This window comes from Aedes aegypti, unplaced genomic scaffold (assembly GCF_002204515.2).
Source record: "Aedes aegypti strain LVP_AGWG unplaced genomic scaffold, AaegL5.0 Primary Assembly AGWG_AaegL5_hic_scaff_1296_PBJ_arrow, whole genome shotgun sequence".
In the NCBI taxonomy this organism is placed as follows: domain Eukaryota; kingdom Metazoa; phylum Arthropoda; class Insecta; order Diptera; family Culicidae; genus Aedes; species Aedes aegypti.
Window position 1 is genome coordinate 52136 of NW_018734725.1, and position 16952 is coordinate 69087.

Consider the following 16952-nt stretch of genomic DNA (forward strand, 5'->3'; position numbering starts at 1 on the left):
TGAATGACCTCAATTATTGGTAGTCATTGCACATATTGTTTAAAAACAAAGTCAAAATCCTCTCCGCGTTTCTCTAGTATAATCATTTTCTCTGTCAACGGTGTTTGGCATGAAGGTTTGATCGTAAAATTAAAAAACTTTAATTTTCCAACATACATTGTTAGAATAATTCAATATCTGTCAAATCGTACACTTCAGGTTCATTATCAAAACTCCAGATCTGAAAGACTTCCTGTAAGAGCTGGTTTTTCCCAAGACAGCATTTTGGGACCAATATTATACAATATTTTCACATCTGACTTGCCTGAGTTACCTCAGGGATGCCAAAAATCCTTGTATGCGGATGACACAGGCCTCTCCGCCATAGGACGAAGCCTGCGTGTCATCTGTAGTCGATTGCAAAAAAGTTTGGATATTTTTTCTTCATACTTGCAAAAATGGAAGATTTCTTCTAATGCTTTCAAAACTCAACTAATATTATTCTCACATAAACCAAAAGCTCTTTATTTGAAACCTTCAAGTAGACATGTTGTCACGATGAGAGGGGTTCCAATAAATTGGTCAGATGATGTTAAGCATCTAAGGCTCATGCTAGATAAGAATTTAACTTTCAAAAATCACATTGAGGGCATTCAAGCCAAATGTAATAAATATGTAAATGTCACTATCTCCTTATTAATAAAAAATCAAAACTTTGTCTTAAGAACAAGCTTTTGATATTCAAACAAATTTTCAGGCCAGAATAGAATATCCAATGTTGAAACATTGGAACAAATGTCAAATAGAATAATCAATAATTTCAGGCAAAAATCGTTACAATCTTCTATTGCCACGATTAATGCGTTATATGTTTAGGTTAAGTTAGGTTAAGTAAATTGAAAACGTGTTTTTTTTCTGTTATAAGCAGGTGAAATCAACTCACTTGTAAAAAATCTGAACTGCTACGGCTAATGAAATGTAATATGTTGTAAACAAAATGTTCATAAAATCTTAAATTTGTTTTACCAAATTAGGATGATAGTGTTGTCTAATAACACAGAATACCTAGATAAAAAAAAATGAATGTAATGTTTGGAATGATACAAATAAAGAAAAAAAAAATATAACGGAGTGCGGTAATTTTTTACAGTATTCGGTAAAAATTCACCGTAATCCGTATAATGCCGACGAAGTTACGGTGTTTTATTTCACCGAACTGTTCAGCTGTTGAGATTTCGGTGAAATTCACCGATATCCGGTAAAATGAGCTTAGTGTGTATGTTTGAATTTCAAATTATAATTACAAAAATAATTGTCTTCTTGAAGAATTCATCAATTTCACCAAACAATTAAACTTCTGTTCAAGATCTCACCGGATATCATTCGACGATTCTATCAACAGCCTACTATATATCTTGAGTGTTCCAGGAATTCATCAGAGAATATGTCAAACAATTGGATAAGTATTATTCCTAAGAAATTTCTCCTCAATTTTTTCTAGATATTTTTTTTTCGATTTTTCAAAGCTTTCATAAATAATCACTCCAAGGCTCCAAGGTTTATTTCTCGAATTTCTTCAATAAGTCTGCAGCAATAACTCTAGTTTTTTTTTCGGGAATGTATCTTTGTAGCGCTACCAAAACACAAGCAAGCATGGGGAAAACTCACTAACTCACCTGAACGCTACCGATCTGCGGCTACCGAAAGTTCAGTGACTGCCGAACGCTACTAGGGTGACCGCAATCCCGACGAATCGCAAACGATTGAGATCAACCGAACATCGAAAGATGCAAGGAGTGGAGAGAGCAATCAATCCGCTCTTAAATGGGACACACGAAAGAATGCGTTCGCCATTCAATCATTGCGGAATGTACGCGATTTCGCGTTCACTGAATCATTTCGCCGGGTGCATTCCCACGAATGCCACCAGTTGTTGCCACATTTTGTTCGAATCTCATCTGTGATTTAGGTTGAAAAAATCTCAACCTTTAAAAATCTTGGTAAAAATATGTGTTGCACAAAAATCCATTTTATTTTCACTTTTAGTTTTTGACCTTTGCAAACAAATTATGGCAATTCTTGGCATGTCAACAATTACTCAACTATTCTACTAAAAGTAAGAACATACAAAATTTGAAATACGTGAGAATTTTCTTTATATCTTTTCGCATCTATGTCCTAAAATCGTGTAATATCCAAACATCTTAAAAACCTTTTTTATCTCAAAAAACAGTGAATCTTTGATCACAGATATCTGTAGGAGCAACATGAAAAATCTGTGTAGTTACAAAATAAATCTGTGTATGTACTGAATGCCACTTCGTGAGAAATCGGAATGTAACGAATCATTCGCTACAGCAATCGGATGCCTTCGGCACACGGGGTCCTTAGGTAATCATTCTGTTGCCGTTTATGTCTATTTTGCCGCTCGGCGAACAAGTAGAAAGCGCATTGGAAATTGAAAACACTCAGCTTGGTTGGAGAAATGGCAACCTTGCTCTTAGACTGCGTGTGGAAGTGAGGAACGCAATAATCCGAGTGAATGTTTCTCATGCTTGAACAGAAGGTTTCATGATATTTTTGAAGAGTTCTAACAAAGTACTTACAGGAAGTTATAGAGATTCCTCCATTCGCCTAAACTGGCACCTTCGACACTTCTTCTGCATATTTTTTGATAAAGTTTTCAAAGTATTAACTTTCGAATCGGTTCAGAAGATAAACACGGAATTCCGTTTTAGGAATTTATATTTATAAAGAAGCACTTGAGTATTTTTTATTCCTTAAGTAATTCAAGATACTCCTTAGGAATTGCTTGAGATTTATGAACAACTTCCTCAAATTCTCAAAAAGTTACAATAGAGTCCTAAAGCTCTGTCCCAATTTTAGTACCAATCGCTTGAGTACGATTGTACTCTATGCCCAGGGAAGTCAAGAAAATTTCCGTTACGAAAAGATCCTGGAGCGATCCTGGAAAAGATCGAACCCAGACACCTTCAGCATGCACTCTTAAAAATAATGAAAATCACTGCGGACGTAATTTACATTATGACTGAATGACACATGATGTAAGTGATGAAATGACGTGAAATGTGGTCTGAAAGATGTATTGAACGAAAAATGTAATTTTACATGACGAAGGACATGAGAACGATGCCACTAGGATTGACATTTCCCGAATCAGATACCATCGTATTTAAAATGTGACACTAATTCACGTCATTTGGCTTCGCTTATGTCATCCAAAAGACGTAAAATCACATGATTTTTTCGGAGTGTGTGGCTTTGCTTCGTAGCCACGGATTCTAACCACTTGGCTAAGGAAGGCTCTGAAAGTTAACTGCCACAATTGAAATTTGTGTAAAAATTGCTGCTGTGTATATTTTTTTAAAGCATTTTCAAAAAATGATTCAATAGATTTCTGTAGAAAGTCTCTGGGCAGTTTTTTTTTGTGTTTCGTCAAATATTTCTATAATCCTTCCTGCAGTTCTCTTGAAAGTTAATCGATAATTCTTAATGGGATTGCGGAATCTTTCATTTGTCCCATTGGAAAAATAATTTAAGAATTTATTCCCGCCCAAGAAACTAAACCTGTAGTTTCCTTCAGAGTTTACTATCATTTATCTATGAATGCCTCTTAGAGCACCAGAACATCCCCTGCACATTCGTAGAGTTTTTTTTCAGTATTTGCTGCTTGGCTTCAGCAAATTTCGTAGGATATTCTTAGAAAAATGCGTCATAAGAAACTTCTCGATGAATTTTCGGAGCTTTCTTGGGAACATCAATTAGAAATCTGTATATGAAATTATGGGGGAATTCTTTCAAATTTAACGTTTCAAGCAAAATAATGATCGTTTTGTATGACTTTCGTAAATATGTTTTGTCGCTTTGCCCCTCTCTGATAGAAATCCTGACTATCCCATGGTCATATCTAGTTAATATGATTTGGAAAAAATATCACCTCGTGCGCTTACATACAGAAGGAATGATGATACTTTTCAGTTATGCCAGTGTAAAGCCAACGATTTTTATGCATTTGAAATTGTGAGATGAATGGATCATTGAGCTTTTTCGGTACTCACCGCATCTAAAAAGGCGCCACCGTATATGGGATTTAACATTGTGACAGCATTGCTGTTCTGTCAAACACTCAAGGCTACGGGTGGCGCTATCTATGTTTTGGCATAGCGGTCGATTGGTTCTTTAATGATCCATTAGCCACAATTCATGCGTACAAATATCAAAGACGGACTACTTCGCCCTTATATTAAACAGAATCTCAGAAGAATAAACAGGAGTAATTTCCAAAGAGATGTCCTATAGCTAAGTATGCTGTGCCGCTAAAGAAAATTCAAAAATAACTGCGGAAGAAATGTTCAAAAAATTTTCAAACAGTGAGCTCCATTTGAAATGACATTTCTTTCCAACTGCGGACTGCGATAAAAAAAATAAATGCTTTTTATGACAATTTCTTACAAGAAACTTCCCACGCCTCTAGATGGGCGATTATTTTTCTTTTCAGGTGCATAGTCCTCATAAGGAAAAAAAGGAAGATCTTTGAAAGAAATTCTTGAAATTAATCTTGAGTTAATAAGTGAGACAGCTAGGGGAATGTTCCTAGGGAAAACCTTGACGGAATCTGAGAGAAAATTATAATATATGTCTAGGAATTCCCGAAGCTATTACTGCCAATATAAAAAAATATTCAAACAGACTCAAGTCAGAAAAGTAAACAAACATACTTTATCAATCCTACGTGTTTCGCAGACGAAATTGTACACGTTCCGCTCTAAATAAACTGGATTTTGACTTTTAGAACGTTTAATTTCAGGATTTACAAAACGGCATAAGAAAGATTCCAACTTTTCGCAAAGTAACCATTACTTTCACCGATCCGTTGTATGGAGAGACAAAATGACTTAACTACGAATCAAAACAAACACTACTTGAGTCGATTTTACACTGATACAAAAACATCATAGGTAACTGAATGAAACGGTTTATCATTTTGTCATACAATTTGTATGGAAAACGATAGGAAGTAACTATTGTTTTAACGCAAGCTGATTGCATGCAAAATTTGAGCGATGTACACGGAGAAAAAAAAATGTTAAAAAGGAGATTCATTTTACAACAGATAGGTTGTAATTCTTCTTAATTAATTTTCTCAAAAACGGATAAAATTTAATATTTGATGGAATTTCTTAGAAAATTTCTGGAGGAATATTAGGATTTTGCTAGCTTATAGAAGTATCCTAATCATATCCAATTCTGCGGGATTTTACTATCGATCTATTTCTACAAATTCTCAAAAAATATCTCTTAGGAATGTTTGGTGAAATTCTGAAGTTTTTCTTGAAAGAAACGCTGTGACCGCCAACGATCGATTTTTCTGATGTTTTCAAATCGGAAATAAATACAAACCTTCAACCGGGCCGCATAAATTAGCTGAGAAATGGAACTCATACATAAAATTTGAATATATATAGAATTTATAATGTATTAATAGAATTCGATGGGTGTCAAAAATACTGATTTTCGTTTGAAATTCATGAATCAATTTCGGAAGGTCATTTGCATCACAAGTATGATTGAGGCGATAAATTGAAACCTACTGTCATAAAGCATTCGTTTTCGTTTTTGCAACGAAGTCTTACAAAGGTGTCCTTTAGACTCTCAATAATTGTGGAAACATGCTGGGTCATGTGTTTCCCATTGTTTAACAGTTTCTGTTGGTAGAAAGCACTGAATAAAAACATGAACACTCTGACGATCGATTATCACACTATCATGTGACCGGCACCCATCAGACTGCAAATTCATTGATAGATTGCCAGCGACCGCATTATCACGCATTCTTGCACCAGTGATTCTATACTCATCTTCCACTAGATTGGAACAAATTGAGTGACAATTGATCCCGGATATGCAACGTGACTTCCAAGCCGAAACAAGATGACTCGGTCGACGACGTGTTCACGAAAATGATTCGTGGAAAAGGAAAACACGTCTTTCTAAAATTGCGAATCGAGATAAGGGGGCAATATAATATTTTTTGCACATTTCAATAGAAACTCTGCGACGACGACGTGATAATCCGGACGGTGATTATGGCAGAGAAAGCTGCAACAGTTACCAGACACTGAGACACACCGCCAAAACTGATAAGGACCGCGTTTTGTTACCTTACAGTGCAAAACAAACGGTTACGTTTTATCGATCACGAGCATGCTCGCTGACTGCGCAGCTGTTTGCCGGTCACTTTCAGTTGAAAGGACGATTTATATTGGTTTTGCTTTTGGCGTTACGTCCCAAGTAGGCAGAGTCTGTTTGCACAAAATAGAATTATGTACGACATAGTCTGAAGACGGCGCTAGTTTTGAAACGTCAAACACGATGGAAAACGATGCCCGCGCCTCTGGTTGTGAGATATGAAACATAGGAAAATTTGAAATGAATCGTTTAAAACGTGTTCGATGGAATATTCCATTAGTGTTACGTCTGTTTTTCTTTGAAGATAATTTAATGAACGTGCAAAAAATCACACATGCAGCAAAATGATCAAAATTTGAGTATTATAGCATTTCGATGGCTGCAAGTAGACTGTTTCTACCTGTGTGACAATTTGCAAGCCGATAAGTTATCGTCGATATCTTATACTAATCATCCACCTTTGAATTGAAATGGTAAATCGCCATCAGACTGCATCCAACAACCATCTAATGAACGATGTCTTGCTCGCCAATTATCACCGGTAGGCTATGAACCAGCTACCCCAAGATGATAATTTGCCGATCAGGCGCCGCATTGGCGGAAAAACACTCCTCTTACCTTATGATTTGCGAACATAGGAAAAGCGGCGCCCCATTTCAAGCAAGATTTTTTACCATTGCAAAAAAAAAAAAAAAACAAGAAGCAAAGAAACGACGCTGGTCAGAAAATAGAATATCTCCCTCCGTCTCTAGGTAGGTAATACCACAACAGGGCAAGTTTTTCGCACTCTAGCGGAAAGAAAGTCGAAAACCAATGAAGAGACTGCGCTGGCGAATTGGTCATGTGTTCGTTCATGCTCTTCTGGTGCGGATTTATATTTATAAACCGATTTTTCACGCTCCCTGCGCTAGGGGTGATTGTTCCGATATCAATCTTTGAAATGATTTATCTTTTAATCAATTGGTTTTCAATTCGTAAAGCTTAGCTGCGAGGATTATTCAATCGACGTGATCGAAGAAATCTCCAAATGCTTGACTGTTTTCAAATTTGTTAATCTGGCAAGTGGTCTGCTACGATTATGAAGGCCCAATATCGGGCACGTCACCCTGAATGCCTTGCTGAACAAGATGCAGATTTTCAATTGCAGGTACCCACCGGTTTGCGGGAGATGAATTTCAACTCAGGGCCTGTTCAATGTAACATGATATAACATTTTTCTCAGCCTGCAACTTGCACCCATCTATACTTCGTTTATTTTGCAAACCGATTTTTATGACATGGTTACGTAAAGCACTCCAAAGCACCAAGCATCGTCAACCACGGGCAGTTGCTATATAGTACAGAGCAGCAGTGGATTGTACCGGTAGGAGCTGCAAGTGCGCGAATTGATATATTAAGGTACCGTGAAACGGGTAAATTTCGATACATTTATGGAAAAATGTATTTTTTATTTTATTTTTAAAACTAGTAATGCTATCTTAGTTATCGATTGCAGATGGAAGATTGCATAACGATTCATTTAAAAATACACCTATGATCTATTTAAATAAAAACAGAATCGGTGTTTGCATGTCACGAAATGGCTTAAGAGCAGGCTAACGGACTTACATGTGGTCTTAAATAATGGACAAACAGATTAAAATCGCGTAATAGATCAAAACACATTTTTGCATTTCATAAAAGGAGACACAAATCGAATAAGCATCAATTCATGCATAGTTAAAAGTAATGTCACGAGAGTACCTTTTGTTTTGATTGAATGTGAAGTAATTGAAATACGCATGGCCCTTTTCTCATGTTTATCCGGAAAGAACGAAGGTACACAACAACAAAAAAAAGTAGCAATTTTCATCAAGCCTGCCTCGATTGTCGTTGGCAAGCTGGATTTATCTTGCGAATGTTTTTTTCGTTCAGTGTATTGTGGATCCCGCGCCATCGAAGTTACCCGCATCATCAAAGATACCCCGCCTTACGGTACCTGCATTGCCGGTATTAGACTTGAAGAAGCAGACTGCATAAAATTCACCGGCTCATTGGGTGGGTTAGGCGATGTGCTCATGTGTCTTAATCGCGGCGATTATTGCGCGCATTTTTAACGCTCTGATTAATCAGTTAGGATTTCTTCTTTTGCTGCGTTGACTGACTGACTGACCGGGGCTACAAAGAAGGAAATCCTTATGGTTCAAACAAAGGGTGCGTACATCGATTTTAGGTTTGAACTTGGTGCGTCGATAGTGGTTCTCTAGGTCAGTAAAACAAACAGTTCCGCCTATTGATGCCGGTATCATTTCTATTCCGGTGGTTAAGAGCGCAATTTTTAACGCCCATCGATGAATCGTTATCATTCATATTTTCTAACAAAGATAAAGGTTCCAATTCAGTACCAAACGCTTAAGTTCAGGCAAAAAACACATGTTTACTTAATTTTTTTAGTGATTTTCTTTGGTTTCACTCCAAAAAAACATTGTTTACGGTTTTGAGATGTTTTAACACCCTTCGGTTTAAACTCAAATGTCGGGTGTATTTTGTTTTCCGTGTCCCTTCCGAAATGTCAGATAGGAACAACCCCTGTGTTAAAAAGTTGAGCCTCTGTGGTGTTGTTGTCGACAAAGTGAACGTCAAACATGATCAAAAATTGTCAAGGTTCAATTTTAGACCTATTTTTTTAAATAAAATTGAAATATGATTTAGTTGTTATTTGAGCGGGAAAATTCTCCATAGTAGTAGCGAGAACACGTTCTAACGTGTTATTTAATAAAATTAAGATTTCATCAAAATTTTAAGCCCTATTGAAGACTTTCATTTGCTGTATTTTAGAAAAAATATTTTCTCTTAGTCTGGCCAAAACCGAAATGTTACAAGCTTGTAAGTGAGTAACATACCATAGTCAATTTCTCTTCATTAATCCTTTTTTCAATGATTAAAGATTACAAGATGCGAGTTTGTTAGCAGTTCTTTATTTCAGAACGCTTGGTGGCGATTCAATTTTGTGTCCTGAGGTGAGAAAATTTAAACAAAGCTGCATATTGTCACCTTTATTCACTGAAGAGAGAATCGATGAAGAGAATTATGTAATGTTACTTACGCCCTTATTCTAGTACATGCTTAACGCTATTCACTGGACTTAGTTAATGCCCTCTACGATAACTACTATAAGTCTATTATGAGAGCAAGTTTATTCTGATTTCAAACTGTCACTTATGAGTTTAGGTTAAACATAAAACAAACCCTACATTTCAATAGATTTTTTTTTATTTTGCCATACGAGACAAACTCTAAGTTATTCAAGCTTCATCAACATATTTTTCTAATAGCTAACACCGAACCGTAATCAGTTGCAGAAACAGCTATATCACACATTTACAACCATCATCGTCACTGAACTCGGGAAAAATACCATCACTGCCGATAACGTCAACCGTTGAGCTTCAACATGAACTGCGATTGCAATCTCGAGCCGTCACGAATTAAAACAAATCCACCAAATAACACAAACAAGTTCAAGAGGTTCAACGATCAAGAGCTGTGCGCTTAGCGCAAATCAGACAACCTATCGATCGGCGGGAAATTTGCACTTCCAAATCACATGTGCTGCCACTGAACAGCTGTTTGTTTATTGCTATCATCGATAATGATGCGCACTGACGGTAAAGCTTTAGGAAACTCAATATAATTTTAAACCCCTTTTTATTTCGTATGCGCTGGGCCATTTTCCTCAAAAATTTCCCGGTTTGGAACAAAATAGCAACTTAATTTGCAAGTTGAGTGGATAGTTAAGATAAATTTGTGCACTAAATGCGTCAAAGTCATTGCGCATCTTCCACTGTTAATGGGGTCCTAAAGCCCTGTCCTAATTTTAAAAACGAAAAACATTTAAAAGTTGAGTAAATGTGTGATTCTGGCCTAATCTTAAGCGTTAGGTAGATTTAGCCACTAAAGGGTGTACGGAATCAAATTGTACCACTTTTAAATGTCTGTAACTTTTCACCCGTTGCGGATTTTATATTGAAACTTTGGGTTTAATTTGTTCAATGAGTATTGTTTACGCTGTGTAAATTTCAATAGCAGATGTGCAATCGTTGGGAAGATGGAGTCGGAAGAACTACAGCGGCACAAAGAAATTTTGCGCACGTTCCTCGAAAATCCGGATCCAACTCTTCGTGCCATCAGCACAAAGTTGGGGAATGGTACATTCTACGGTTTCTCGTGTTTTTAAATCGGTACCATGAACGTTTGACCATCGATCGGAATGAAAAAAGTTATTACGGGATCACAATCAAGTAGTTTAAAGTTTTCAAGAGGAATTACAAGCGTCAGTTCGAGATGTGGCGAAGAAACTGAATCGCGATGAATGGTAGAATACGGTAGGTAAAACACGTGCACGGAAGCTCTATACCCAGATGTTGACGAAACCACATTGCCTCGTTATGGATGGATGAGACGTATGTAAAAGCAGACTTCCGGCAGCTTCCGAGGCTCCAGTTTTTCACTGCTCATCATAAATTCGATGTCCCTGAGGACGTTAGAAAGCAGAAGATGTCAAAGTTAGCCAAAAAAAAAAAAAAAGATTTTTCAAGCAATTTGTTCGTGTGAAAAGCGGAGCACCCCACTCCACAGTCAATCTACTGGTACATTACAAACATTGGTAACGGCACCCTAACTAGATTGAAACCACTCATTTTACCAAAAAATAATAAGCAAGCAGGACACCATTTCGCGCTTCTCAAATTGTTTTGGATCACTAAAACCTGGTACAGTGGCCTTAATAACGGGCGTAGTGACCTGAGAGGGAGAGGAGACAGCTGGCTTAGAATTGCCTCCCAAAAGTCAAGGAAACCTGTCACCAACTGTCACTGGAAAGCCACACATTCGACGGCAGAGTGTGGAAAAACCGTCAAACTTCAAGTAAACGTAATCAAAATTTCAACTCTTCTATAACTCTGTATCGAAAGGACCATCGAGTTAGAAGGAATCGAGTCTATTAGAACACTAAACACAACAAAAAATTAGTACAAATGCGATCCAAAAGACCATCGATGTAGCCATGAAAACCATCGATATCGAGATACGGAATATCGAGTAAAGGGAAGTTAACTGTATTGAAGGTCCATAGGGTCCATAGGGCACTGCACTATTTTGATTTTGCATGGGATTTTGACGTTTACTGGCCTTGTTGTTTACAAATTTGCGAAGGAGTAAAGGAGAGAGAACGATTTTATGCAGACCCGACTAAGAGGCTCCCCCCTAAAAAAGCTACGTCATTTATGGATGACCCCTAACTTGGTTTGATTATGTTTTTTGATAGAATTAAAAACACATTTTGTTATGTTTTATGTTACTATTCATACACTTTTTGTTATAAATTTTAGTTATTTTAACAACATCCTGCATTCAAGTTTGTAACAACCTATGTTCGAAAAAAACTCTATAACATAATACACATATGCTGATATAATTTTGTTATGTACCCTTAGTCGGGGGAGCCTCATGGGGCTCTGCACTGTTTTGATTTTGAATGGGAGTTGAACGTTTACTGGCCTTGTTGTTTAGAAATTTGTGAAGGGGTGAAAGAGAGAGAAAAGATTTTGGTGCAGAGCTCCATAGTTATGTTTCTTTTTTCTGGTGATACGTTCCAACTGGCACAGAGCCTGCTTCTCAGCGTATTTGGGCCTTCTTCTCTGCTGAAATTCAGCAACATAATTTGTTTGAAGACAAGGCAGAAATTGTGGTGAAGGTTAGTAACCGCACAACCGGAATCTTGACTGTACCCTTGAAGATAGTCGCAAAATCTACTAAAATCCGCACGCATGTCTCCCAAATTATTTTTTGTGACATCGGAATGATTAGAAACAGGAAACTAATTATCCGAGTTTTGTAAAAAAGTTGCTCTAATAGCATGGGGAGAGTCCGATTTTGGGTGATGGGATGACGGCGCACGCCCCTTATAAAGAATCGAGCGTCGTTCGTCAGTTTGACACTTCTTCGGTCTGTTTTCTTTCTGACATCCCATTTGGGTCAAAGCCTGCTTCTCAACTTAACAACTACAGTATTAACTGAGAGCTTTCCATTACGAAAAGGCCCACGACTGGCGGAATTCGAACCCACGGCCCTCAGCTTGGTCTTCCTACATAGCTGCGCGTTTACCGCTACGGCTGTTTGAGCCCCAAGCAAAAGCGTCGCTTTGCGGATGACCGTCCAGCTGTGCGAATTGGATTGCGGGAAGACCGGCGGAAAGACGCGCGCGTTGCCAAAAAAACACGTGATGATGGGCTGATAGTTGTAGCTGTGAGGCGATTGGTGCATGGAGAGAACGCCAAACCGATCGCTCGATGTGGTGAGACCGGCGAGGTGACGCGCGCGATCCGCAACAAAAGCTTCTCCATACAGAGTACTGACATTACGCGATGGGAGATGGGCGGAAGGGTTCAATTTCTAGGGAGATTCGGGAGAGTCGGCGCCGCGTGCTCGTGGCGGAGCGGGGTGTGATGTGAAGCCAGAGAGCGAAGTGTATGTATCTATAACAGAGCAGCGTGACATGATAGCTGTTTAGCGAGAGCGAGCCCATTGTTGTCTTGTCACTGGTTTGAGATCAATGATTTTTGCGCTCTTGCATTGCTGGTCACCCGGTTGGTAACGAACAATAAAACGATTCAAGCCACGAATGAGCCGATAAAGGCGTTGCGTCGTATGGGATATATGATGGGTTGGGGTGGAATCACACAGCTCGATATCAGCTGTTTAGCACGTTGTTGCGAGGTAAACCTGCGTCTCAGTGTTCTATATGATTCGAAGAAACAAAAATAATGGAACAATTTCTAACAAATAGAAGAAAAATTGCGAAATTTCTTCAATTTTGAGGAATGTCCAGAAATACTGAATGGATTTTCTTTAGAAACTTGTTGTAAAGTCTAGAAGTGAATTCCTTGAAAATAGTTTGGTACCCTTTGACAGATATGAGTATTTTGACCTAAACGATAAGGCCGTTTTCAGTGTAGTGTACACACCACAGACTTGACTTCTTAATTTTTTTTGGAGGAATCCCAAAAATAATTCGAAAACAAAAATCGATGGATAATTTGCGAAGGAATGTCTGTAATTGTCTTGGTAATTGTGTTTAAATATGTATGATATTCACAATGTTTGTATGGATGTATTAAAATCCAGCTTTCGGCGAGAAAAAAGTTCGCTTACGTGACAAGAAGAAAATGTTGCCAATTGACATGTACAAGAAAGTCTCCCATATGCCTAAATAAAGGTAAGAAGCAGCTAATTATGGCCACTTTCACCAGGTCACTTTGCCTTACCCAACCCAATGCGAGCCCGAAGTAGATGCGATATTGTCAAAAACTAAAAGCCATCAGCCATCAGAGTGCCCAAAAGAAAAGGTTAATTTTCATTTCAGTTTGGGCTTCCGCCAAATATCTGGGAGTAGGTATCTGCACTGCTACGTGGAGAGCCCAACGAAGCACGCGATCACGATCGATTCAGTGGACTGGACACTAGGGCGGGTCAGAATACAAAAAAAGTTTGGTAATAAAATCTTCCATAGCATTCTTACCATCCTTTGAATAAAACCAGTGTTCGAGCCAACTTTTGGCCTTTTCGGTAGTGATTCAAAGGTGGCCCACAAACGACCTAAGTAAATATGAAAATTACAATGGAAAATTTTTGGAATACATCCAACACTCCATTACTTGATATTGAAGGACAATCGAGTTAGGTAGGTATCGAGTTACAGAACACAAAACCAGTGCAACTGCGATCCAATCGAGTTAGCCATGAAACCAATTTTTACTATGGTTCTAACTCGATATCGAGATACAGAACATCGAGTAAGGAAGAGTTATTGTATGTTCCAAACACGTTAGTGCTGTACTGTAAGTACAAACTTCTCATCTCTTTAGTGAATGTAAGTACAAACTTCTCATCTCTTAGTGAAACTCATTCCTCATGACTTATCAAAGGAGTTGCTGAATAGAGCATTTCCAACGAATGAGAGGAAAATATTCATGAATTCGCTTGCTATCATTTAGCTTCATATGAGATTTCGGCCCAGCAAACTTCTGAAAAAATCTCAAACAAAATTCATTCAAACTTCCTTTATTAAGGCTGAAATACTGAGTTTGTTGAGAAGACAATTTTGTATTTTCGTAACAGTATGACCGTATTATAAACATTTTCCAAAATGTCCCCTTGGTAATTTTCATAAAAAACTCAAATCGTCTTGGACTTCCTTTAGATATTCACCGAAAAAGCTTTACAGACACTGTGTTATTGTAAAAATGGCGAAAAAGATATAGAGATTGGATTTTTTTTAACGTTTTTGCATTTGTATCCACCCTACTGGACACTGGCACAGTGGCCTCGCTTGAAATGCCCATTCACCAGAGGGGCCGCTGGCACTGACAGAGGGAAGCTGGAGGGAAAATCGCGCGCGGTAGAAAATGTGCGAATCAGCCGATGTTGGCTGCTCTCTTTTGGTCTTTGTGTTCGATTTCTTGTTTGGTGGTGCCAGACATTTTCCTTTCGTCATAACCGACCCTTTTTTTGGCGGAGAAACAAGGTAGTGACGCGATGTGTAGGGTAAAATGCTACTTGGGCGCTTTCATAATTCACTTAGGCATGGGGATTTTCTCGGTTAAATTATCTTAAAATCGTTAGTAAAATAATCATTTTTGACCAAGCATTTTTGCTGCCAATTTAGAGTCCAAAAGCTATCAGAAAAACACGATGACAAAGTGAATAAAAAACGCCCCTCTCGAATATTGACTCATAATGTTGCATGAATTAATGAAAGGCTTTTTGAATTAAATGCAAAGTATCCATGAAACCGAGGGACATGGCAATATGTGTCAAAAAGCTAATATCTGAAGCCCTTAACACCGCACAAGAAAATATTGATTTAATGATTTTGTGGTAAGAATTACTTTTATATTTTGTGTAGAAAGTCATAGTAAACTTTACACCACATCGATTAGAGTTATATTGACTGTACATGACCGAAGATTACCAGCAAGCCTTTGAAATGCAACATGCATACTTTTCAAGCCCCAAGGTTAGGATGTTTGTTTAAAAACGACGGCCGGCGCGAGCTTCCCCATAAACGTGATTAAGAGAAAAATGCAAGTTGAAAATTTTCCACCCGATACATAACGGTTTTTTTTAAGACTGAGATATAGTTAGTATTCGGTGGTTGATAGTAGCAAACCACCCGTATACAGGCGTGCGATGTATCGGTTAGTTGCGTTTCAAACTGAAGAGTGCAGATTAATGTGAAAAATGAGCTCTACGTACGCAGGCACTAGTAGAAGTATAAACGAAATAGAGAAGCGTGCTTGCGTTGGATGGAACCTGCACTGGCACAATGTTACCTAACAGGGGGTTGGATTTCTTGGTTTTCTTAGTTGACTGGAAAAACTGTCTTTTGGTTATCGTGCTGCATGATGTATTTTTAGTATGAATTCTACTCGAAACTATAGTGTCACATTGATAATGTTAACTAATGTTAATCTACCCCTTATGTGCAATCAACTAATATTTCAAATTGTCTTGCCATAGTGAACTTTTGATCAAAATTTAAGATTGTTTTATGTCAATTAATTGATTGTGGGTTAATTTACAACTTCAGTAGGTCATAATAAATCATTATCAAACAGAAAACTAGTCGCTAAGCTAAATACTTCTATATAAAAGCTTCTTCTGCTATATACAAGTTTTTCAATCACAGTTGTATGGATTGAGCAAGTTTTAACAGTGTTAAGCCCATATTTGATCTTCGTCATACTCGAACCATACCTTCAAAGTTTTTTCTTGTTTCTTTATTAGTATCATTTCAAACATTACATTCATTTTTTATATCTAGGTGTTCTGTGTTATTAGACAACACTATCATCCTAATTTGGTAAAACAAATTTAAGATTTTATTAACATTTTGTTAACAACATATTACATTTCATTTGCCGTAGCAGTTCAGATTTTTTACAGGTGAGTTGATTTCACCTGCTTATAAGAGAAAAAAACGCTTTGAATTTACTTAACCTAATTTAACCTAAACATATAACGCATTAATCATGACAATAGAAGATTGTAACGATTTTTGCCTGAAATTATTAATTATTTTATTTGACATTTGTTCCAATGTTTCAACATTGGATATTCTATGTAACTCATTGGTACTATACCAGGGAGGAAGCTTCAGAATCATTTTCAAAATTTTATTTTGAATTCTCTGCAGAGCTTTCTTCCTGGTATTACAACAGCTAGTCCATATTGGTACAGCATACAACATGGCTGGCCTGAAACTTTGTTTGAATATCAAAAGCTTGTTCTTAAGACAAAGTTTTGATTTTCTATTAATAAGGGGATAAAGACATTTACATATTTGTTACATTTGGCTTGAATGCCTTCAATGTGATTTTTGAAAGTTTAATCCTTATCTAGCATGAGCCCTAGATACTTAACTTTATCTGACCAATTTATTGGAACCCCTCTCATCGTAGACAACATGTCTACTTGAAGGTTTCAAATAAAGAGCTTTTGGTTTATGTGGGAATATTATTAGTTGAGTTTTGGAAACATTAGTAGAAATCTTCCATTTTTGCAAGTGTGAAAAAAATCCAAACTTTTTTGCAATCAACTACTGGTGACACGCAGACTTCGTCCTTTGGCGAAGAGGCCTGTATCATCCGCAAACACAGATTTTTGACATCCCTGAGGTAACTCAGGTAAGTCAGATGTGAAAATATTGTATAATATTGGTTCCC